The following is a 25477-nucleotide window of genomic DNA, read 5'->3' as shown; positions in this document are numbered from 1 at the left end:
TTCTTCCTCCTTCCCCTGCTAATCCACACACTTTTCCCAACCGGTTTTTCCCCCCTCCAGGGATGACCCCCACCATTCTTCCCCTTCCAGCATCCCTGACCCCCCTCACTCTCTATACGCCACACTTCTCGGAATTCTGCTCTCTGCCAAGACCCAACTCCTGGAATCACAGCTACAGACTGAGCTGTTCCAAGTTTTTCCCCACATGCTACCTGCAGTTTCTGCTCCAAGCTCACCCCTGGTCCTAAGGAAGAGTAGGTGAGCCTGGGGCAGCCACTGGAAAGCAGAAAATAATTCTTCTGCTCCTTGCAGGCTTCCTGAAGGGGAGCGGCTGAAGCAGTAAACAGCGAGGCCATGAGTTTTTAATGTTTTCTCCAGACTATGCAATTGATACAAATTCCTAATATCCAGAGAATTCCCAGGTAGGAACATTAGCCCCAGTAACTTTAGAACTTACCAAAATTCAAATTTCCAGCATTAAAAAATAGTGAGTTAAGCCTATGCATGCCTCTGCATCAGGGAACAATAGCAAATGCTTTCATTTACATGGGATTTAAATGGAGGAGCATGCCTTGCTTCATCAAGAGTAAAGTTTCTACACAACCAATAGGGCTCCACGCGCTGAATTTCAGTGCATAGTTTCTTAATGCACAGATTAAACTTTTTTATTTTTTGTAAACATCCAATGCATTGGGAGGTAAAAAAGTGCACTGACTGGAAAATGTGTGCACAAACCTGAGGTAAAATATATACTCAGCACAGGCTAAATGCACACTTTAAAATTGGGGGTGCCTGTCAGAAATGATTTATGTGCACAAAAATCTCATGCTCTGTGCACATAAAATGATTTGTATGCACATAAAATATGATATATGTACACAAAAACTATTTTCTTTGCATATAAATCATATTTATTTGCAGAAAACATGCTGTGTGCACAAAACATGTTTTCTGTGTATAAATCATGGTATCAGGTCCTGGTGTTGGAACTTATGCTTCTGGAAACTTTACTCCACCTCTGACTGCTTCCTAATTAAAACCTAAGTTAAGACAGGGCACCTCTCTACAAAGGGGACTGTGTGGAGAGGGGAATAGCTAATGTCTTCATTTGCATGGGATTTTCATTCAAGGGCACCTAGCAAGATAAAAAATGTACTTGTAAAACTGTGTATGTGCAAAACTCCTTGCTGCATTGGAATATTTGCACACAACTGCAAATAAATTGTGTGGTCTCCTCAGAGCACTTTATTGCATCAGCCTCACAGCCACCGCTACTTAGCCATATAAATATGGATTTATTCAGCTTTCTGGCCATGGTACGCTGCTGCCACCACTTAGCGGGATAAATTATTAGTTATCCATCTACCTGGCCAGAGAAGGAAAAACTTTTGTTTTTGCTTGTCTGTTAGTTTTACGTGCCAGCACAGCAATGCTGGAAACTTTACTCCACCTCTGACCAGGAATAAAGTTTCCAGTGTTGACAAAACCTGGGTTAGGAACAGCACACTCCTCTACATCTGGGAGTATTGCTTATTGCCTGGGATTTCCACGCGAGGGCCTAAGCAGTGTTCACATATTTGAACAAATATTTTGTTAGCGTATAACTCCAAGCTGCATTGGCCTGTCAATGTGCACACATTTGCAGTTAAAACTGTACACACCGTTCAGAGCAACATATTACAGGTGGGCTTCACGCTGTACCTGAGACAATGGAGAGTGAAGTGATTTGCCCAAGGACGCAAGGAGCAGAAGGGAGAAGCTTTTGATTTCTGGCAACACCAGCAGTGAAAGCAGAAATAGATAAGTGCCATTACTGTGTCCTCCCTACCCCAGGATGATTTATTTTGTTTATAATAAATTTTTGGCACGTCAAAGCAGATTACATAGCTGAACTCCATTATTTCCGCGATCCGGGCCCGGTTTTACTTCCCGCCCGAGCAGAAATCTGGGAGCCGAGAATACCAGGAACACCTGGAGGAAACTACTAACCGCCGCACCAACACCAGGCGGGACCCGTCTATAATTTTATACTAATGTAAACCAGAAAACCGAAAAACAAGACCTTTTTTTTTTTTTTTTTAAACTTACTTGTTGGGGGTAATGTCCCTTTTAAAAGCCTGCAGCCGAGCGGATCAGGGTTTACCCAGCCCCTATATTCACATTTTTCCCGAGGTAGAAGAGGAAGAGAGGCCCCGAGCCAGTTTAAGGCGAGGAAAATTTAATACAAAAAAAAAAAATCCCTTTGATGCAGCGAACACGCCGGCGGTTGCAGCTGTTTCTGTTCCGGGCCAGGGAAGCTGCAGTGCATGGGTGGTGCTACACAGATAGGCGTCCGGAAGGAAACACTCACCAACTGGTGCTGCAGAAAAAGAGTGTCCCACTTGCAGCCACACGCAACGCTGCTTAGTACAGCAGTGCTTCTCTAGCCAGCCAGATTGCCAGGATATCCACAATTACTATGCAACGCGACAGATTTGTATGCACTGCCTCCATTGTATGCAAATCTGTCTCACGGATATTCATTGTGAAAATTCTGAAAACCTGACTGGCTAGGAGTGGGTTGAGAATCAGCACAGTAGTACTGAAGCTCCGGGTGAGCGGACTTGAGCAACAGGATCAGCTGTTGGGTGGACCCCGCCCAGCGAGGAGAGCGAAGCAGCAGCAAGTTGTTTGGGGGGGGGGGCATCGAGAGCTGGCGGCAGAATGTGACAAGCACGTGCACCGGGAAGCGTGAAGTCTGTGCGGTAGAGGGGTCACTGTCAGGCTGCTGCTGCTGCTGAAAGGTGCCAGCCTAGTAAAGGAATAGGGCTGTGTGTTGAGGGGAACTTAAGTTGAAGTGTCAGCTCATGGAGGTAGAGACACTATATATAGTTGGGGAAGGCCTGTACTTTTGTTTCAGCACAGTGTGGTAGACTGGGCACTACAAGAGGTAACATTGGCAGGAAGGATCGATGGTACCTGTTTTGCTGCCCTGTACATATGATCACTGTACTGGCCCACTCCCTCCCATCTCACACACACACAAAATATAAATATAGTTCAGAAATCATGTCTGTCACACCTGTGAACATAGAAAAGGGTAATGCACAGACTCTGGGGAAAAATCATTGTGCACTTTCCATTTGTTCCTTCAATCTAGCAATCGAGTTCAATGTACGTATCTGGTGGCAGCAGTGACTGGGGGACTTGCACTGGCCTACAGCAAGTGGGGCAGAGACGAGCAAAACGGCAAATATCCATTTCACTCTTACTGATGCCACCACTCAAACCCAGTGCACAGTGTCTGTGGGTACCACCAAGGTGGTGAGAGAGTTTCCTTCCAAAATCCTAGGCACTCTAGAACAGGTAGGCCAATGCAATAAAGTACACCCATCTTAATGCATGTGTTTACATGCAGTTAGGTGCACAATGTGGGCATGCTAGACTAGCACCTGATGCAGTAAGGAGATTATTGCATCCAAAACACACTCCCTAACAAATGCATACTTAATAACACCCATCACATGTAAATAGAATGGTGATGAGAACATTAGCTAATACCCCCCACTGCCCACTTTTTCATGCAGCATACTTAATGCCAGTTCCAGAGGTAGTGTTAGGAACTGGAGTAATTGTGAACTCTTTGGCCGACTCCGCCCACAGGGAGGAGCCCTGTGAGCCTCACTGTAGGCAGGCTCACTCTAGTTACACAGCACACCCTGGAGAAGAGAGTTTATTATGGAGAGAAGGCAAGCCTGCAGAGCGGGGGATAGAGAAAGAAACAGTTCTGTGCAGACGGGAATTTATTTATTTATTTTATACTTTTTTTATAATCGACATTCATGATACAGCATTGAGTTGTGTTCCGCTGCCATTGCCATACAACCACACAACTTCTGAATTCTCTAGTCTGTTAGATATGCAGGACCTATCTTCATATCAAACTGAGCACCCAGATATTCCAGTGTCTCAGATGGTAGAAGATTGTTCTTGGGAAAATTAACAATCCATCCCAGCTCTTTCAACAATTGCATCATCCACCGATATACTCTCTTGAGATGACTTTGCACTTACCATCTTACTCCTGCAGCTCCTTCTTTATCTCTTCAAATGAAAGGATTGGTACCTAGAATAAGGTCTCAACCTCTGTCTCAAGGAGCTTCAGCCTTGTGTGAACCTCCTGGAGGCATGCAGCATACGGTGGGAGGAAACATTCCGAGATGGTGTCCTTGTTCTGCCTTCCAGAAACCCCGAATCTTCGAGTCCCCCCCCCCCCATGCTTTCACCATCTCTCCCAGCTCTTCTCCAAACAAGAGATGACCCTTAAATGGTAATGTAGTTGCACATCCAGTCTCGTCTCTGCAGCACTATAATGGATGCAAGTCCCCTGGCAGAGGAGCCGACCAAATCATAACCAGCATCTGTCAAGTAAGCTGTTCCTGATTCCAATGACGGAGACTCCTTTCCTAATTTCTCTTGTGCATCCTGCGCTAGCCACAGCCCAGATCTCACAATAAAAAAAAAAAACAGGCGGAGATTTGCAGTGCCATGCTCAGGCTCGAAGGTCTGCTTAAGCATGGACTCAATTTTCCTGTTTTGAGCATCCTTAAGGGCTGTCTCACCCTCTACCAGGATGGTGGTGTGCTTAGTTTCCAATCACACACAATTATGCCCAAATACTTTACTCCAGAGCCTCAAAAATTGTAAGATACACATCAAACTATAAAAAGGACACTGGTTTATGGTTTATTCTCAATCACACTATAGAACCATATATTAAATATTAAGTCCTCTGTATATTTGTAGGACCTCCAGTCTACATGAGTATGTTAGGCATACGTACTCATAAAGTAGTGTACAGGTCCAAATTGCTTTATTAATCACAAAAATATTTTTATAAATTTTTCTTCTTATTTTTTCAAAACATTCCAAGACCCTCACAGTTAGTAATCATTCTGTGCATCACCATTGCACAAATATACGAGTTAATTTTCAGGCGGAAACCCCGCACCTCTGCTCTTTCAAATGCTCTAAACAATCTATAATCCGAGTGTACTCATCTTTCGAGCGTCCCCGCTTTTCAAGCTTTTAAGAATTGTACTTAAACAATATAATGAGTATACTCATCTTATCAGCATCCCGACACGGCCGTGTTTCGGACCGTTCTGGTCCTGCTTCAGGGGTAATAAATCCAAAAAAGTAGGTTCCGGGTCTCCAAATAATGCTGGTTCAATTTAATTTTCTGTTTATTCTGTCAGCAGTCGGCGTCTCCGACCGCCATTACATTTTCAAAACATGGCGGTTCTTCCGGTTTAAATCCCCAATTCCGGCGGGTGGCGGCAATTGTCAGCACCAGTCTTCTATCAAGGTCTTCTTTTCATTTAGAAAGTTGTCAAATGAAAACGTCAGCCTCAGTCTTCCATCAGGTCGTTTTTTCATTTATGATCATTTTTTCATTTAAATGGCTGTCGAAAGCAATTTGAAGGGCAACGTTGTCAACATCAGTCTAACAACAGGTCGTGCCTTTGAATTAAGACAGATGTAAATCAAGAGATGTACCCCGAGATTTTAAACTTTAATAGTATCGTCTTCCATAGTGACAATGCACACGGGACAAGATTGAACACTTTGATAACAAAGTCCTCCAAGGTGATAAAATTCAAAAAGGGGGACGGCATACTTTTAATAACAGCGTCCTCAATAGTGACAATATACATCGGGATAAGATCACCGAGGGAATTGTTTTAAAACCCTGCTTTTCAATAGTTGATTGTGGCATCTCTCATAAATGAGCCAAACCCATATAGATAAATCAATCAAAGTTCAGAAAACATCAAGGAAATATATTTTGAGTTCAGATCAACGAATACCAGTTTATTTTATCATTGAGTCCCTGAGGCTCAACAGAGCTGAGGCGGTGAATCCAGAAATGTTCCCGGCGATTCAGAAAAATCTGTATGTCCCCTCCACGGGTATTGGCCTTCATATATTCTAGGATTGTCCATCTCAAGTCCGTGAATTGATGTCCAAAACGGGAACAATGTTGGACTAAAGGTGCGGTGGTCTTGCCAGTCTTAATGTAGCTCCTATGTTCAATAAGCCGCGTCCTATTTTTTCTCTTAGTCCGGCCAACATATACCCTCTCACAGGGGCATTGAATAACATATATCACTCGTTCCGAATCACAATTCGTCAACACTGACTGTTCTACAGTTATAGTGGAATTAGGTAATTTCCATTGTGTGCCTGTCATCACCAAGGCACACATGTCACAATGTCCACATGTTGTATGTCCTCCGATCTCTGGGGAGACTTGAGTAGATTGAAAAGCTGAATGTACTACCATGTCGCGGATATTAGAAGCTCTTGAAAACGCAAATCTAGGGGTAGATTCAAAAATGCGATGAAGGGCAAGAACTTGCCAATGGGATTGAATGATTCTCACCACCTCATGACTACGGGAGGAGAAACGTAGAACACAGGTAAGTTCCTGATTGAAAGGTTTTTGTTGGTACTGCAGTAGCAGATCACAGTTAGCAAATAAGGCACGTTTAAATGCCTTTTTAATCCTTTTTGGATATCCTTTTTGGGTGAATCTTACTGTTAGCTCACCAGCCTGTTTGAGGAATTCAGCTTTGTCTGAACAGATTCGGCGTAAACGTAAAAATTGAGAAATTGGAAGACCATCCTTCAATTTTTTAGGATGGTAACTGGAATACTGTAATAGATGATTACAATCTGTCTCCTTTCGAAACAATGTAGTATGTAGTTTTTGTCCAACACGTTGGATAAGTATATCTAAAAAAGATACAGTGTTCCGATGATAATGTGCGACAAACTGCAAATGGGGATTAAAGTTATTTAGTTCTTGTAGAAAATCCACCAATTCTGTTTCCGATGCTTGCCAGATACACAGAACGTCATCTATATAACGTCTCCACACCAGAATCTTGCCGAACGATATAGAAGGGTACAGATGTTGAATCTCAAATTGGGTGACATAAAGATTGGCAATATCGGGGGCTACAGTAGCCCCCATTGCTACCCCTTGAATTTGAAGGTAGAATGTTTCGTCAAATTTGAAAAAATTCTTAAACAATACCAATTTCAATAACTAAAAGAAAATACGTGGGAATTCTGTGTGGACGTGGTCGAGAATGTAAGATGTTTTTAATCAAAGAAAAAGCTTCATCTTGGGGTACATTGGTGTATAATGAAGTAATGTCGAGAGTAACAAGCCAACATTCTTCTGGAAGTACTGGAAGTTCAGCCAAAAGCCGTAACGTATGAGAAGTGTCTTGTAAGAAAGACTTTGCTTCCTTTACAAAGGGTTTGAGAAAGAAATCCAAGAAGTTTGAAAGTGGCTCTAAAATAGACCCTTTACCCGATACAATTGGGCAACCCGGAGGGACTTCAAGATTTTTATGGATCTTGGGCAAGGTGTACAAAACCGGATGTCTTGGATGAGGCACCTTGAGGGCACGGGCCTCTCTTGATGTTAAGAAACCTTTATTTTTGCCTTCAAGAATCAGATCTTCGATAATATCCTGTAGCTGATATGTAGGATCCACTGCTAACGTTTGATAATAATGTTGGTCGTTGAGCTGTCTTTTAATCTCGGCAACATAGTCCGTGGTGTTTTGAATGACAATTGCCCCCCCTTTGTCTGCTGGTTTTACTACCACTTTTTGATTATTGGCTAATTCTTTGAGAGCATGATATTGTTCATAAGACCACTCAGAAGTATAGTGTCTATTTTTGTGAATGAATCTTTTTTCCATTTGGTCAATATCCCTAAGGACTAATTGAATAAAGGTCAATATAGTCGAATCAATGGTCCCGGGGGGCAACCAAGATGACTTCGGTGTAATAATAGAAAAATCTCCACTCTGTTCATTGGCCTCACTGAAAAATAGCTTCAACTGTAAACGTCGAAAAAAAAACTATGTAAATCGATGTATGTTTGAAATCCATCATATTTACTACAGGGCACATAAGATAAGCCCTTTCCTAAAGCAGTATAAAGCTCGTTTGAAAGGATTTCTGTGGACAAATTTAAAATTGGTGTTGTTGTTGATGTTGATTCCGCTGTTGTGCTCTCGTCAATGGCCCCGTCCAACCTCCCGTATTTGTCTGAGGTCTTGACCAATCTGGTGGTCTGGATCGTGTCCGACCCCTGTATGGGCGGGACTTGTATGTCCCGCGATTTGACTCTAAAAAAGGCTGAGGTGTAATTTGCTTATTGGTTGATTTCTCTTCCTCACTATTAGAGCCCGACTCCTCTGAGGAGTCTTGAAATGTCACCCGAGGTGGTTTGTGGGGGTCTTTTTTGTTGTTTCTCCAAAAGAATACAGTTTTCTGTATGATAGTCGGTTTCATCACGTCGATATTTTTGTATTTTAAATTGTCTCAACTGACTCTTGAACTGAGCTATATTATTTTCCAATTGTTTCTGAGAGGTCTCTATGATCTCTGTACTATGTGTTGAATGGAGGTAACTTCGTATTTCTTCAACTTCCTTGATGCTTTCCTGAATTGATATGGTGGTCCGTTCCACTATGAGCACCATCAAATCCAGGGAGCACTTGTTGAGCACTGCTATCCATCGTGCCACAAACTCATCATCCTCTTGAAATACTAACGGACCCTTTTGTATTCTGAGTCCTCGCGGGATCATCTGTTGCTTTATATATTCTACAATCGTTGCCTGATGCAATTCTCCTCTAACCAATTTTTTTGTAGCAGCTGTTAGATCAGCCCAGGTATTAGTTACAGAACTAATATCCTCTGTGTCATTTGACAACTTTCTAAATGAAAAGACGACCTTGATAGAAGACTGGTGCTGACAATTGCCGCCGCCCGCCGGAATTGGGGATTTAAACCGGAAGAACCGCCATGTTTTGAAAATGTAATGGCGGTCGGAGACGCCGACTGCTGACAGAATAAACAGAAAATTAAATTGAACCAGCATTATTTGGAGACCCGGAACCTACTTTTTTGGATTTATTACCCCTGAAGCAGGACCAGAACGGTCCGAAACACGGCCGTGTCGGGACACTGATAAGATGAGTATACTCATTATATTGTTTAAGTACAATTCTTAAAAGCTTGAAAAGTGGGGACGCTCGAAAGATGAGTACACTCGGATTATAGATTGTTTAGAGCATTTGAAAGAGCAGAGGAGCTGGGTTTCCGCCTGAAAATTAACTCGTATATTTGTGCGATGGTGATGCACAGAATGATTACTAACTGTGAGGGTCTTGGAATGTTTTGAAAAAATAAGAAGAAAAATTTATAAAAATATTTTTGTGATTAATAAAGCAATTTGGACCTGTACACCTAACATACTCATGTAGACTGGAGGTCCTACAAATATACAGAGGACTTAATATTTAATATATGGTTCTATAGTGTGATTGAGAATAAACCATAAACCAGTGTCCTTTTTATAGTTTGATGTGTGCTTAGTTACCAAACATACCAAGGCATCTTCCCTGGGAAAACAACATTTTTTCTTCACTTGTGGATCCAGCGGATATAGCTTATCAAAGGAATGAGCCCCTCCCCCTTAAAATCAGCCTCTGGAGCTACCCATTCCAAATCAATTAAAATCTTGCACTGCCTAATGAAGGGAAAAGAATCTCCAATATTTCCTTAAATTGACCATAATAGGGTCTTCCTTGGGAGCAGAGGACTCCTATTTGTCATCCGCAATCTGCAAAGTGCACAGGGACTGTGAAATCAAAGACAAAGTGCACAGGGACTGTGAAATCAAAGACATCAACTAATCTCTATGAAAGACAAGCAGCATGGACAAGCAGCTACCAAAATGATAAGGGGAATGGAACAACTCCCCTATGAGGAAAGACTAAAGAGGTTAGGACTTTTCAGCTTGGAGAAGAGACGACTGAGGGGGGATATGATAGAGGTGTTTAAAATCATGAGAGGTCTAGAACGGGTAGATGTGAATCGGTTATTTACTCTTTCGGATAGTAGAAGGACTAGGGGACACTCCATGAAGTTAGCATGGGGCACATTTAAAACTAATCGGAGAAAGTTCTTTTTTACTCAACGCACAATTAAACTCTGGAATTTGTTGCCAGAGAATTTGGTTTGTGCAGTTAGTATAGCTGTGTTTAAAAAAGGATTGGATAAGTTCTTGGAGGAGAAGTCCATTACCTGCTATTAAGTTCACTTAGAGAATAGCCACTGCCATTAACAATGGTTACATGGAATAGACTTAGTTTTTGGGTACTTGCCAGGTTCTTATGGCCTGGATTGGCCACTGTTGGAAACAGGATGCTGGGCTTGATGGACCCTTGGTCTGACCCAGTATGGCATTTTCTTATGTTCTTATGTGATCTTCCCCTGCAGGAGGATCCTCTCCTTCCTCCAATTCCCCCTCACTGTCACCTCAAGAGAGTTTTTAAAATCTTCCAGAGAAATCCTCCTTGGGGACTGATTTGTCCACCCTCACCCTCCAGGAACCTTCTGAGGTAGCGGGTGTGGGGAGATCAGGTACAGTAGGTGCAGGGAAAGCAGAGACAGTGTTCTGGGTCGCACTCTGCCCCATGTAAAATGCTCGTAAGCCCCTGAAAATTTCCTGTGAAATGATTGCCCATGGCAAAAATAAGACATCCAGCACACGGGGTGGGGGGAGAAGACCCTACTACAGTAGCAGCAGCCCCAGACCTCTGACCCGAAGCAGCATCTAAAAGATGCTCTGGGCTGAGAGAAATCCTGAGCTTTTCATTTCATTGCCCCATGGCTGTAAAATGGCCACCACAGTCTCCTGAGCCATGTGGACATCCCGTCCCATCCATGTCCCCTGATCCGGAGTTTCCTGCTGGCAGAAAGTCACGCTGAAGCAGTTTCCCCTGGGCTGAAGAACCCTCTCTGCAGAGCATCAATGCACTGCCTGCCTACACCTTTTGCAAGTGGCAGGCAGTATAGAGTGAGATTTTCTTCTGCAGTCCCCCACTGGCACCATCTTGTAACAAGTGGTCCACGGTCATAATCAATGAAGCCCAAACACCAAAAAAGCCCCCAAAAACCAAGAAACCCACCCTCTAGAGCAAGCCTCTGGAGCTCCAACATGCTGCTACTGCCCTGAAGTGGCTTGCCGCCACTGAAACAGGTCCTTTGTTCACTTTCCCTATCTCTGTTTTTTGGTTTTTCATTCACTTATTACACCGGCTGGGGAAGTAAAGACTTTTTAAATAAATAGCAACAAGAACTGGCAGCAAGGAGAGGAGTAGCAAGAGGAGGTGGAGAAAAAGAGTACCCCAAATCTTCTAGGTGCTCCCTGGTTCTGGATTGATCCACAGAGGGAATATAAGCTTTCACATCTGGAGCATGTCCCTATTCCTTTTCTTTTACAAAATCTAGGGACCCAGAACAACTGAGGGAGGAAGGACTAGCTTATCACCTTAGGAGCTCCAAACTTTCTGTTCAGCCTAGCAGGCCTGAGTCCACAGCACGTGATTACTTGTCTACCATCTGCTAGAGACAGAGAATACTGGCAGGCTGGTGTCAGCTCAATTGCTTATAAGGCGTGACATCAGTGAGCCTTTAGATCTCAGTCTCCATCTGCTGGTTGGCATGCATAATCCAACTGTCTGGATTAGTCTGACTGGATGAAGAGGAAATATGCATTAAAACAATCAGGTCATGATGGCTGTTGTGTTGGAATACTGAAGATGGGGTCTCTCTTGCCATGGTAACTATTTTAAGTTATGGAAAGGCAGGCAGAAGTCAGCATCCCAATGTATGTACCGAGCAAGAGCTTGTGTTAGACTCAGGAGCCTCTCTCAGCTCTGGTATGAGAATTCCTCCTACACTGCCAATGACTCAATTGTTGATTCTCTTCCCCCGTGTTGTAAATGCCACTGCTGCAAAGCACAAAAGGAGGAAAACCAGTGGAGCGGGACTGCTGTGGAGGCATTGTCGCATTAGGAATCATCAACTTCTGGGGACATCCAAAAACTTTGTTGATCGACAGTCCTACTTTCAAAGTAGGCCCTAGGTGAATCCATTCAGATTGGTTCAACTGTTTTGTGAGGACCTCAGGTGCCGATGCTTCATCTGGTGTCCTTGGAGGCCAGGCAACTTCCTACTCCTTTGAATGCTACAAAAGCTGTCACATTGGAGGATATCTGGGAGAGTAGTGAGTAGAACCTAGAATAGACTATATTGGATTAATCCATTTCCCAGTTATATTTTGTCGCAAATAATGCAGCCTCAAAATCAGAAGAGCATGAGAAGAGACTTGAGGAAATAGAAGGCTAGTTGGACAAATTGAAACTGCAGACATCCTTTTTGCATGGAGCTGGATTGGCTAATATTGGACTCCCTAGTTTTACATGGCAAACTGGAAGTTACAGAGAATTTGTTGAGGTGAAAAACTTGCACCCTCTTAGTTTCCCTAAAACCAGGCTCTTATCTCCTCAGGAACTTTTCAAGAAATATTTAAGGGATGTTTTAAAAATACCTGATGACCAGATGATTGAGTTTGCTAACATTATATCCCATCAGGAGTGAACAATATGAACAAGGCAGAAGGGGATTATGGATATCACCATTGATGATAGCTTGGATTCATCTTGGAATCCTCTCAAGATGATATTCCAATTAGGGTGATATTGTTAGTCTTGCAGAATACAGAGATAATAAAAAATTTGGTGTTGCATTTGAATTTCAAGTATACCGATATGGCTTTTTGTAGACAGAAGGCATGGGTCTTCCCTGATGTGGCTAGGTCCACTCAACTCAGGTAACTTTTGACCCTTCTTCATTTGGAAGTTTTCTTAAGGATAAATCTGCTGGAAAATAATATTTGCTATTTTTGTTGGGAACCTCAGTCGCAAACCACCGAAACAGGGTCCCCCCGACTTACCCGGCAGATGTCAGTCTCTGTCCTCTCCCGCAGCCCCAACAGGCAGGCTACGTCAGGCCTCTGCCGCAGCGTTCTCTCCATGAGGGAGATGCCGCTGGCTGCCTCCTGGCCTCCTCCTCCCTAGGCAGGGGTGCGCGCGCGTGGCCTAGCTCAAAATTTAAAGGGGCTGCAGCGAGAAACCTCAGCCTGGCCCCAACGATGACATCATCGCCCAGGGCTATATAAGCCCCCTTCCTGCTTCCTTTCCTCACCTTGGCAACAGGTCAGCTCTTGTGAGTAGCTAGTTGCTTGTTCCTGCTTCCATTCCTGCGTTCCAGCTTGTTCCAATTCCTGTGTTCCTGCCTTCATTCCTGGTTCCTGCTTGCTCCTGCCTTTGTTCCTGTGTTCCAGCTCCTCTTCCAGTTCCTGTCTTCGGTTGTCTCTTCGGCTCTGACCTTGGCTTGGTATCCTGATTCTCCTGTCTTCTGCCCGTCCTGACCTTCGGTGTGTTCTCTGGTTCCTGCTTGTCTTCAGCTTGCCCCGATCTCTGGCCTGGTATACCGTGTTGCACCACTGCTGCCCGCCTCAACTCCTGGAACATCTCTGGTCTTCCGGATCTCTGCCAAGCTGGACTCGGACTGCCCACTGGACTCTCTTTGCCAGGAGACCTTCGCCTAAGTCCTGCCGGTCCCGGCACCCAAGGGCTCAACCTGCGGGGAACAAGGGCTGGTAAAGGTGAAGCTCCAGCTGGTCTCCTGGTTCTGCACCGCCTCCCGGCTAAGAGTACCACTAGAGGGCCTCCCCTCGGTGGATCCATCTGCTCTCAAGCTGGCTCAAGGGTCCACAAACACAACTTACTTACTTACTTACTTACTTATTTATTTATTTGCTTGCAGATATTTATATACCGTCCTTCCTGGGGAAATCAGAGCAGATTACAGAGTTAAAAACATGCATAATATATGCAGTACTGCACAACAATAAATAAAAACTAACATTAAACAACACAAATACTTCTCAATATACAACATAGGAAAAAAAAACAACTTGGTTACTTGATCTCAAAAGCTAACGAAAAAAGCCAAGTTTTTAAGGCTTTCTTAAAAGCCTTAATATGAGTTGTTATTCTCAGGGTTATAGGCATTGAGTTCCACAATCTTGGGCTGGCTATAGAGATCACTCTTTTGCGAACTTCACCAAGATGGGCATGGTTAACCGAGAGCACATCCAACAAACCTTTATTCGCTGATCTCAGTGCTCTTTTTGGGGCATAAAATCGTAAGGCTGCACACACAGCCAAACTGTATTATTGTTAGAGAGGATCCTGTGGATCAAAGTTAATATTTTATAATGTAGACGATATTGAATTGAAAACCAAAGCAAAGAGGACAATACTGGGGGAATGTGATATTTTTCTCAGACCGGTGAGGACCTGAGCTGCAGAATTTTGAAGTAACTGTAGTGATTGAAAGGCACTTCCAAGGAGGCCCAGTAGTAAGGAGTTACAATAATCTAGGTTTGAAAATATGAGTATTTGAAGAACAAATCTAAAGTTGGGTTTTAACCGTCTTAATATACGAAGCTTACTGTATCTCCGCTTTTATCACTGCTCAAATATGCATTGTCATTGGAGTTTGTTATCTAGAATCACTCTTAAATCCCGGACATGTCATTGGAGTTTATCATCTAGAATCATTCCTAAATCCTGGACACAGTTGGAAATTATTTCATTGGAACCAAATTTAAATGTAGGCAGATGCTCATTGATTGTCAAGTAAATTATCTCCATTTTTTTAAATGTTTAGTGCAAATCTGTTATAAGTGAGCCACTTCTCAATTGCAGAAATATAAATATGCAAGAGTTTAATTAAAAGTGTGAGAAAAGGAACTTTCAACTAGAATGAAAAATTGGATGTCTGGGTAATGCAAAAACTGAGCCCTAGATTGGAAACTAGTCTGCACAATGGGGTTAGGTATATATTAAAAAGGGTCACATAGATGGCAGATCCTTGTGGGACCCCAGTTTTAATGAATTTCTGTGAGGTACCATTATCCATCTTTATTTGCAGTGACCAGTTGGTTATGAATGATTTGAACCAGCTCCAAACTTGCCCTTGAATCCCAATATTAGATAGTCATCAGTATATTGGGATCAATGGTAATCACATGCTGTGGAAATATCCAGCAGCACAAGCAAATAGGTCTGGCCACTATCAAATCCCTGTAAAATAACGTAAAAAATGGATGTCATGGCTTTATGAGTTGTTTTTTTTTTCTTTTTTCTACCTTTTTCCTTAAACTTATTTCCAATTCCTGTCCTCTAACCAAAAATGTAGTCATTTTGTGATTTTTGTTGTTTTACACTTTAGGATTTTCCTATTTGCTGGGTTTTCTTGTGGTTTACTCTTTGTAAATTTGTTTAAAATTCTATAAAGAAAAAAAACCCAATCAGATCTTGCATGACAATAGACCAAATACTTCACGCAAGGGTTATCAGGATATAGAATGAGATCAATGTGTCTATATACTGTGACAAGGAGAAGAATATGCCAAGGATGGACCAAAATGGTCCATCCATTCTGCCCAGCAAGATAGATGGGATGTAACTTCTGCTCCATGCAGGTTGTTCCCATGCCTTCTGTTTAGGGTTGTAACTGTTATTCTGTGCAAATTACTCCCTGTGGGATAGCTGAGTAAATCTTCACAGGCTGGAGACAGAACCACACGGACTCCTTGGCCTTTCTTCAAGCAACTTAATTACAAAACTGATTCAAACACAACACATTAGTAGACTGTGAACCTTCTTAGCAATGTACTGTACAATACCTTAATGCAGAGAGGGTTCAGGAGCTCCTACTCCTGGAGATGCAGGGACTCCTGACCTAGCTGGGCTTCACCTCTTATCCTGTCCAGCTGGGTCCAGTCCACAGAGCTCTCTCTTACCAGGCATCTAGCCTGGTCCCGCACAGATTAAGGAGGGATTTTAGGGCCATTCCTTCACAACCCCAAACAGAAATATTACTCCAAAAGTTACCATTTTTCCCATTTCTTTATGTTCATCCTCTAGCCATTAGGGATCCTCCGTGTTTAGAAAATGCACTTTTGAATTGTTACTGTTCTTGTCTTCACTACCTCTTCCAGGAGGGCAATCCATGCCTCCACTACCTTTTCTGTGAAAAGATATTTCCTGTTGCTTCTAAGTCTATCCCTTTGGAGTCATAACCCCTAGTTCTGCAGTTCCTTTCTATCAGAAAAGATTTGATTTTTGTGCATTATTAAAATCGTTCGGGTATTTAAAAATCTGTACAGGCCCAATCCTCTAACAATCTAATTCACATAGAAGTTAAGTGGTTAGCTAAAATTTTCGAACAAATTGGATTTAACGAGGGTAAATTTTAAAAATACATAACTCAGCAAATATATGCATAATAGGTGTGCCTAAAGTTATGCCTGTATTTTATAAACTGTGCAGAGGGAGCCTCAGTTTATAAAACACCTGGTATCACAAACCCTAATGTACATGTATGTTTCAGTATATGTATTTTTTTAATGCAGAGATTTACACCATATACACTTCTTTTATAAAAATATGCACATTTTTTTTTTACAAGTTCAATGATTGTAGCATGTGTGTGTAATAGTCCTCATTTTATGCATTGAGGCAGGTATTTTATAAAGTTGGTTGATGTATAGTGTACCTTGCTTATGAAAATACTTGTGCATGTACTTACAAGAACCAGTTCATGGAGACCTCTACCAGCTGACCCAGACCTTCTCCTGTTCATCCAAACCTTCCACCACTCACTCCAGAACCCCCATCCCCACCCAAAAACTGTAGACAAAAGAGAAGACAGATTTAATATCCTCAACTTGATTAGGTGTAAAAGCATGCACACGTTTGATAATGTACACACGTGTTCCCTTTATAAACTAAGTAAATGTGTGCATACTTCCAATCCTTGCTGGAGAATGCTCTTGAAATGCGCTTTGCATGCGCATACTTTGCCATACAGCAGTGACAGTCCGCACATACTCCTGCCTTTCTGAAAATTTGCCAACAGTACACAGAGGCCTCATTCATGTAGATGCCGACTTTACAACCCCTATTTGAGTCTTTGAAAATTACTCCTAAGAAGTACTGTAAAAATCCAATTGACACAAAAACTGACAACAAATCCATGATGAAACTGGCAGAGTGCAATTTAACATCAGCTAACAAAACATATTGAGCTTAAAAGTGTATTCGAAAGAGATGACATGAAACAGGGAAAATTTCAACTGAGTTGCATCCCAAGAAAAGAGATAAAAGCAAGTTTGCTTACCGTAAACGGTGTTTCCATAGATAGCAGGATGCTGTCATGGGATCTGTCAATCAGGTCCGGGAGGCGGAGCTTGTCAAAGCAGAGATTAGATTTTAGCTCTCTGCGGCAGCGCGAATGTTCCCGCGCAGGAAAGTAATGGAATCTCCTCAGTCTGTGATTAAGCTGTAATGTAGTCGAAGAATTGGCGACTGCCAGGGAGGAGGATGGGTCAGCATGGCTAATTCATCCTGCTATCTACGGAAACACCGTTTACGGTAAGCAAACTTGCTTTTTCCAGTTGATAGCAGGGCTGAATTAGCCATGCTGTCATGGGAGTCCCAAGCTCTCGATCACGTTGTTTATGATATATATGGTTGTACGTAATCATTAATAGTGTGGCAGTCACCGTGAAGAGGAGGATAGAGATTGCAGGATTGCTTGCCCTATCTTCGCATCAGTGGCTGCTTGTTGATCAAGGCAGTAGTGCGATGTGAAGGTATGCAGCGATGACCATGTAGCTGCCTTACAAATGTCTATGGGCTGTACATTCTTTAGGTGTGCCAAGGAGGCCGCCACTGCTCTGACTTGGTGAGCGTTAGGAACAGAATTTAGCTGTAGTTTTTGCTTGTGGTAGAAGAACGTGATGCATTGTGCTATCCAGCTGGAGATGGTGCGTTTAGCCACTGGTAGACCAGGTGCCTTTGGGTCGAAAGAGACAAAGAGTTGAGAAACTCGGGAGTCCGAGTTTGTTCTGTCTTTGTAGTATGCTAAAGCTCTTTTGCAATCTAATGTATGCAGTAATTTTTTCCTATCATTTGCATGAGGTTTAGGGAAAAAGATGGGTAGTTCTATGGTTTGATTGAGATGAAACTGAGAAACCACTTTTGGTAGGAAGGATGGGTGAGTTTGGAGAACCACATTCTGGTGATGAAACTGTAAATAGGGAGAGTAATGGACCAAGGCCTGTAATTCACTGACTCGTCGTGCTGATGTTACTGCCACGAGGAATACCACCTTCCATGTAAGGTATTTAATGTAAGCCGAGTCCATGGGTTCAAACAGGGAAAACATGAGCTGTTCAAGAACTATGTTGAGGTTCCACGGAACTGAAGGCTTAGAGATCGGAGGACGAAGGCGATTTAACCCCTTAATGAAATGGGATAGTAAGGGGTGATTGGATATAGGAATATTGTTAACTGGTCTATGATATGCACCTATGGCATTGAGATGGACTCTAATGGATGATGTTGCTACACCAGCTTCATACAGTGTATGAAATAATCCATGAGAGGCTCAGGTGAGCAGTCCAATGGTGGTATGCCTTTGGAAGTGCACCAGGTAGAGTAGCGGTTCCATTTATAGCTATAATTTTTCCTCATTGAGAGTTTCCTGGATTCTAACAAGATGAATTGTGCCGAAGGGGAAACTCCCTATTCCGTTAAAAGGAGCCTTTCAATCTCCACGCTGTCAAGTGAAGCGATGAGTGTAGTGGGTGTAGGAGCGTTCCTTGATCTTGGCAGAGAAGATCTGGACGATTCGGTAATCGAATTGGGTCCATGATGGACAGTCGGAGAAGGAATCTGTACCACGGTTGCCTCGGCCATGCCAGGGCTATGAGTATCAGTTTAGCTTTGTCTGCTATGCACTTTTGAATTGTCCTTGTTATAAGTGGTATGGGAGGAAAGGCATACAGGAGGCCTGTCGACCATGGGATGAGGAAGGCATCCTGAGCAATCCTGAATTGGCTTGGTCTTATCGAGCAGAATTTGGGAACTTGAGCGTTGATCTCCGTTGCAAATAGCTCTATCGCAGGCGTCCCCCACTGAATGAAGATGTCTTGGGTGACTTCCAAATTGAGTGCCCATTCGTGAGGATGAAAGATGCGGCTTAGTCTGTCCGCTCTTGTATTTGCCACTCCTGGTAGGTAAGTTGCTTGCAGATGTATGCAATTTCGGTGAGCATGTTCGAAGATTGCCAGGGTCTCCTTGCAAAGGGACCATGAACCGGACCCTCCTTGTTTGTTGATGTAAAACATCGCCACTTGATTTTCCGTGTATATCATGACCCTGCGACCTTTCAGTTGGTCCTGAAACACTTGTAGTGCATTTCGAATCGCTCTGGGTTCTAATAAATTAATTTGTAGGGTCTACTCGGAGATTGTCCATAACCCTTGTGTTTCGTAAATCTTGAGATGTGCTCCCCATCCCTTGCGAGACGCATCTGTGGTTAAGACTGCGTTGAGAGGAGGTGAACTGAATAATGCCCCCTTGAACAGGGTGGAGTCTAGGAGCTACCATGCTATGTCCCGTCTCATCTCAGAGATCAACGATAACTTCTGTTTCAAGTTGTGAGTGTTGTTTCCATTGACATTTTAGTCCCCATTGCAGGTGTCTCATGTGTACCCTGGTATTGGGAACCATAAAAATAGCCGCTGCCATGTGGCTTAGGACTACTAAGATTTGTCTCGCCGAAGGTCTCAGAGTATGGTCCAACACATGGAGAAGATGACGCAATTGTGATATCCTGTCATTTGGTAGGTATGCCCGGTTGTAAGTGGTGTCCAGGCATGCTTCTATGAATTGCAGTTGTTGTGTTGGTTGTAGGTGTGATTTCTGAAAGTTGATCACTAGTCCTAATTCCTGTAAGCAGTGTATCACCTGATGGAGGTGATCGATTAAGATGCTCGGAGTTGAGGCGATTATTAGCCAATCTTCCAGATATGGAAAGATTGTTATCCCTTGTTGTCTGAGATGAGCCACCACCACAACCATACATTTGGTGAAAACCCTGGATGCAGCCGATAGTCCAAAGGGAAGAACTTTGTACTGGTAGTGATGATGCTTGTAGCGGAAGCACAGGTATCGCCACGAGGATGGATGGATTGGAATATGTGTGTAAGCATTCTTTAGATCGATGGAACACATCCAGTCGTTGGGTTGAATCAGAGGTAGGATTTCAGGGATACCATCTTGAATTTTTCTTTGGTCAGGAATTTGTTTAATTCCCGTAGATCTAATATGGGGCGAAGGCTACGCGACTTTTTGGGTATGAGGAAGTATGGGGAATAAAATCCCGCCTTTTGGGTTTTCGGGGAAATCCGTCGAATGGCCTGCTGTTTGCGAAGCAACGCAATTTCCTCCCTCAGTTGTGGTTGGAAACTTTGACTCTTTAGAGTGGAAAAGTGAGGTAGTATGGGTTTGTGGTGAACTGGAGATGATAGCCGTGACGTACTATGTCTAAAATCCATTGATCGGTTGTTATTCTCTCCCAGGTTGCCAGGCAAGAATGAATTCTGCCAGGTGGTGCTTGACGTAGTGGTGGTGGCTGGTTTATTAAAAAGATGGCGTTGATTTTACTGCAGCAGTTGGTTGTTGTGTTTGCTGTCTTTGGTTACGTGGCTTACCCCTACGTTGAGTTGGGTTGTGTTGTTGCGGTGGAGGGCGCTGGTAAGATGGATACATCTGTGTACGAAAGGATTGATAAGACCTGTAACATCTACGGGCATAGGTTTGTCTATGAGTAGTGAGGTTGTGATGTTAAGGATTGGACTGCTACAGCTTCCTCTTTTAATTTGCCGACTGTGTCTTGAGATCATTCTCCAAACAGGTTGTCTCCTGTACACGGGAGGTTCGTTAGTTTCTCATGTAAATCTTTCCATATCGTACTGGAGTGTAACCATGCCAGCCTTCGGGCTGCAATAGCTGTCGCAGACGCCCTGGAAGATGTTTCGTATGCCTCATATATTGACCTCAGAAGGTGCCTCATATATTGACCTCAGAAGGTGTCAAGAACACTCCTCCATGTCATGAAGAGGAGGAGGTATATGATCTGCCATTGAGGAAAGCATACCTTTTGTAGCTTGTATGCACTCATATAGGTATTGTACCATGTAGAATTGATGGTGCATAATGCGGGCATTCAACATTGAGTTGTGGTATATTTTTCTGCCAAACTCATCTAAATATCTGTTATCTTTGCCTGGTGGATATGAGGTATGTGACTTTGATTTCTTGAATCTTTGCATCGTGAACTCTACCACAATTGAAGCATGCGGTAATTGTGGTATGGAGTAAGGTGTTGTTTTTCTCATACGAAATTTTATATCCGTTTTCCTTGAAACTGCTGACAGAGCGTAAGGTGTTTCCCACGATTTCTGTAAGACTGTATGTAAGAGATCTTGTGGTGGAAGAGATGTTGGTTCTCCTGAAGTGTCAAAAATGTTTAGGAGACCAAAGGTTTCTGATCTAGGGTCTGTCTCTTTTTGGACCTCTAGATGTAGTATTGCACCCAATTTTTCTAAAAATTTGGGATATGTAAAGTCTTCTGGAAGGGAATATAGTTCCTGCGGGTCCGATGGGAATCCCGTAGATGATGATGGGGACGTTTGTGGAGAAGGGGAATCAAGAGGTGTATCCTGCCTCTGAATTGGTGAAGTTGGTCGCTTTGTTGTTGGGGATGCTGAAGGCTCCGCCGACGGTTCTCTAGTAGTATGCGTCTTATGTTCCGGGAAACTGACAGAGGTATCGTTAGACATCTTGAAGGATGATTGAAGAGTTTCATAAAACCCTGCTAACGATTGGGACAATTGAAAAAATGCCTCTTTTGTACAAGGGGGCATTGTTGAACGACCAGCCAATGCTTGTAACTCACATGCTCTAGGTTGCATTGGAGGTTTTTGAGTTAAAGTACTTGAAACGTTATAGTCTTTCCCCTTCTTTTCGTGCACATAAGAACATAAGAACAATGAATCCTCTGAGGATGTAGAAACATTAGAGGAAGTGACTTGTATTATCTCTTTCGGGCTGATACAGTACAGTGCACTCCGACAGAGCGCACTGTTAACCTGCCATTGGACGCGGGTTACCCCTTATTCAGTAAGGGGCTGAAAACGCATGTCCAATCTCCCGAACCTAATAGCGCTTGCAACATGCAAATGCATGTTGATGGCCCTATTAGGTATTCCCGCGCGATTCAGAAAACAAAATGTGCAGCCAAGCCACACATTTTGCTTTCAGAAATTAGCGCCTACCCAAAGGTAGGCGCTAATTTCTTCGGGCACCGGGAAAGTGCACAGAAAAGCAGTAAAAACTGCTTTTCTGTGCACCCTCCGACTTAATATCATGGCGATATTAAGTCGGAGGTCCCGAAGGGTAAAAAAGGTAAAAAAAAAATAAAATTTGAAGTCGGCCCGCAGCTGTCGGGTCGAAAACCGGATGCTCAATTTTGCCGGCGTCTGGTTTCCGAGCCATGGCTGTCAGCGGGCTCGAGAACAGACGCCGGCAAAATTGAGCGTCAGCTGTCAAACCCGCTGGCAGCCGCCGCTCCGGTCCAAAAGGAGGCGCTAGGGACGCACTAGTGTCCCTAGCGCCTCCTTTTGCCTGTTTTTATTGCCGGGCCTCATTTAAATACAGAATTGCGCGCACAGGAGAATGGGCGTTCGCCCGCTCTCCCGCATTTTTACTGTATTGGCCCGTTTATGAGATAAGGTACTTGCACCTTGTGTATGAGACGACGTAGATGTAGAAGGGCTTACGTCCCATGTTCCACTCGTCTTCGACAACTTTTTGTGATGCGAGTGACGTAAATGTCTATGATAATGCTGTGATGACGATTCTGTGTGGCTTCTATGTGAAGACGGTGATCATTTTCTACATTTTGTTGTGAAACCTGTAAAAGTAGATCTCGAAGAGCGAGAAGTACCCGAGCGAATTGGGGTTACAGATGGAGAGATGGAATAAGATATTCCTGATGACTCTCATCGTCGTTTTAACCCATGTTGGATTGAATGAGATGGGTGTTTTGCGTGACGTCTAGCTGATTGTGGTGTATCATGCGGTGTCGTAAGTTTGTTTGTCGTCATATGTTGAAGAGGCGTCGGGCTTTCCAATACTCCATGCTCTGGCGCCATGTGCGCAGATGTTGTTGGTGCCATACGTGCAGATGTCGACTTATGCGCAGATCTGGACTTGTGTGCGTATGTTTTCAGCGCCGTGCGCGGAAGTGTCATCGCCACCGATGTCTTCGGCGCCATGCGCAGATGTCTTCAGCACCGATGTCTTCGGCACCATGCGCAGAGATGTCTTCGGCTCCATGCGCGTATGAGCTTTGTGCACCAATAATGTTTTAGGCGCAGAAGTTGTATGCACCGACAGTGTCTTAGGAACATAAGTCATCTTAGGCGCATAAGGTTTTTGGCGCCGTTTTATCTCACGCCGGTGCTTCTGGCTCTATCGGTTCTGTCGAATCCGATGGCCTATGTCAGCGCGTCAATTCCTTACCTCCAAACCTGGAGGACTGAGGATCACACGAAGCACGTTTTTGTACTGGAGTCGTTGATATCGAGGGGCCAGGTGACGAATGAGCCTCTGATGGCTCTGATGAAGCAAAAAGTTCCTGCAGCCGGTAAGCTCACTGTTTTAGTGCTCTCAGGGACATTTTGATACAAAATTCACAATCTTGATGACTGTGATCTGACCCCACGCATTGGTAACATCGGTCATGGCCATCCGTGACCGATATAACCTTGCCACAAGTACAGGGTTTAAACCCCGATTTTGTTGTCATTTTAGAAAAATAAAAATAACGCTGAGGAGAAATCAGCTCTGCTTGCGATCCCGCTCACAGAAAGAACAGACTGAGGAGATTCCGTTACTTTCATGCGCAGGAACACACGCACAGCTGCAAAGAGCTAAAATCTAATCTCTGCTTTGACAAGCTCCACCTCCCGGACCTGATTGACAGATCCCATGGCAGCATGGCTAATTCAGCCCTGCTATCAACAGGAAATCACCGATGCCTTATTCAAACCACTTCAGAAGAATAAGAATCAATTCTGCATGCGAGGATTTGGACTCAATAAAAATTACCATAGCAAATGATATTCTCACAAGTGAGAGTGTTGGAAGTGCAGTTCACATCACTGTACAGAGTTAGCTAATACTAAACTGCTTTGAGCTACTAGGACTTCCACACTGCTCTGTATGTGTACTAGATTGTTTCCTGTTTCTGTACAAACTGACTTGGCTGCTAACAGCTCGGTTTTACCTTGTTAAGAAACAGTGCTGTTTTAATGCTTTTGCAAAGAAACAACCTCCCTGGCCTGTTTTTCTTGAAAGGCATTCTCTTACCTAATCTCTGTTGTGCTACAAATCTCTTAACAACTCATTCTGCTCCTTTATAAAGGTTAACCCAGGGACTCGAGACCTTCGTACGGCTGCTACCTTTCCCCCTCCTGCTCGGAAATCACACACTTCATAACATTTTGGTGATAAACAAACGTCATAAATAACACCACATTACAACAGTTTTGGTGATAAACAAAAAAGGCCGCAGTTTATTAAATTAAATTAACCCGAGCCGACTCATTAACAATAAACCAAAATAACACCCCCCCCCCCCGCCTTCCTTCTCCCACGTATCCCCCCTTTTTTGCTTACACCTCGGCCCGGTGATAAGCTAGCTTCTGCCCCCTTTTCCCCCCCCCCCACTTACCCCGCCGCGACATCAGCGAGGGTAAGCTTGCGGCCTGAGCATCGGCCCCTCTTGCTCTTTAGGCCTTCCCGTGCAGCGGCCCCAAGCTACACGGGCATTCCTCCCCCCCCTCCAATCCATCAATTACAGTATACAAATATACAATACAACTTCCGGCTCGGGTTTTCCGCCACAAACAAAGACTAAAAGCTGGTCTTTGTCCCCCCACTGCGGCCCCTGTCCAACAATTGCTGCCTAATCCCATCCTCCAAGGCATTATTGAACAGATCCGTACCCACATCAGAAAGGTGAACTCCATCCCCAAGGAAATACCCTCCCAACAGCTCCCAAGACCACCGATGTCGAATCCAGAAACCCCCCTCCCGCACCAACCACTTGCCAATTTGACGATTCAGTTTTTTAACACCATTACGCCAGAGGGGCTCTCGGTGGTGCTGGAGGCGAATAATCATGTCAGACCAACCTATGGTCGTGTAAGGCAGACGATTCATAAGGGAGGCCATGTCCTTCCGCATCAACTTAAGGAGCTCTCGACACGTTAGCCTGCCGATATCATTACCTCCCAAATGAATGATGAGCCAAGTGGGTGCACCCAAGCGGTCAACATTGCCTTGTACGATATCGCATAATTCCCCCCACCGCATCCCCCCTTTTCCGATCCAGCGGACACGAACATCTTCACGCTCCAGATTTAAATTCTCGCCGTAAGGCCGCTTCCTCGCTCGCCGACAGGCCCGATGAATAAAGGAATGACCCACGATCCAGGCACAATTCCTCACAGTCGCCACCCCAACCAGATCTGCAAGACAAACCAGTCGTTAACGCGGCCAAC

General features: G+C 43.8%; 1 protein-coding gene across 2 annotated transcripts in view; it reads right to left on the bottom strand.

Moving 5' to 3' along the window:
- ZNF622 (zinc finger protein 622) overlaps positions 1-2446 on the bottom strand; it is a 59486-nt gene extending 57040 nt beyond the window's left edge. The window contains exon 1 of one of the 2 annotated variants that reach the window (XM_029590336.1): positions 2351-2446. The gene's annotated coding sequence lies outside the window, so the exon portion shown is untranslated. Of the gene's footprint in view, positions 1-2088; positions 2315-2350 lie in introns of those variants that run through there. The other variant, XM_029590335.1, reaches the window with a different exon arrangement.
- Positions 2447-25477: the final 23031 nt, after the last annotated feature.

The sequence above is a fragment of the Rhinatrema bivittatum genome, chromosome 2 (assembly GCF_901001135.1).
Source record: "Rhinatrema bivittatum chromosome 2, aRhiBiv1.1, whole genome shotgun sequence".
NCBI classification, from domain to species: domain Eukaryota; kingdom Metazoa; phylum Chordata; class Amphibia; order Gymnophiona; family Rhinatrematidae; genus Rhinatrema; species Rhinatrema bivittatum.
The sequence above is the reverse complement of the archived record's forward strand: the minus strand, read 5'-3'. Positions and strand labels throughout refer to the sequence as shown.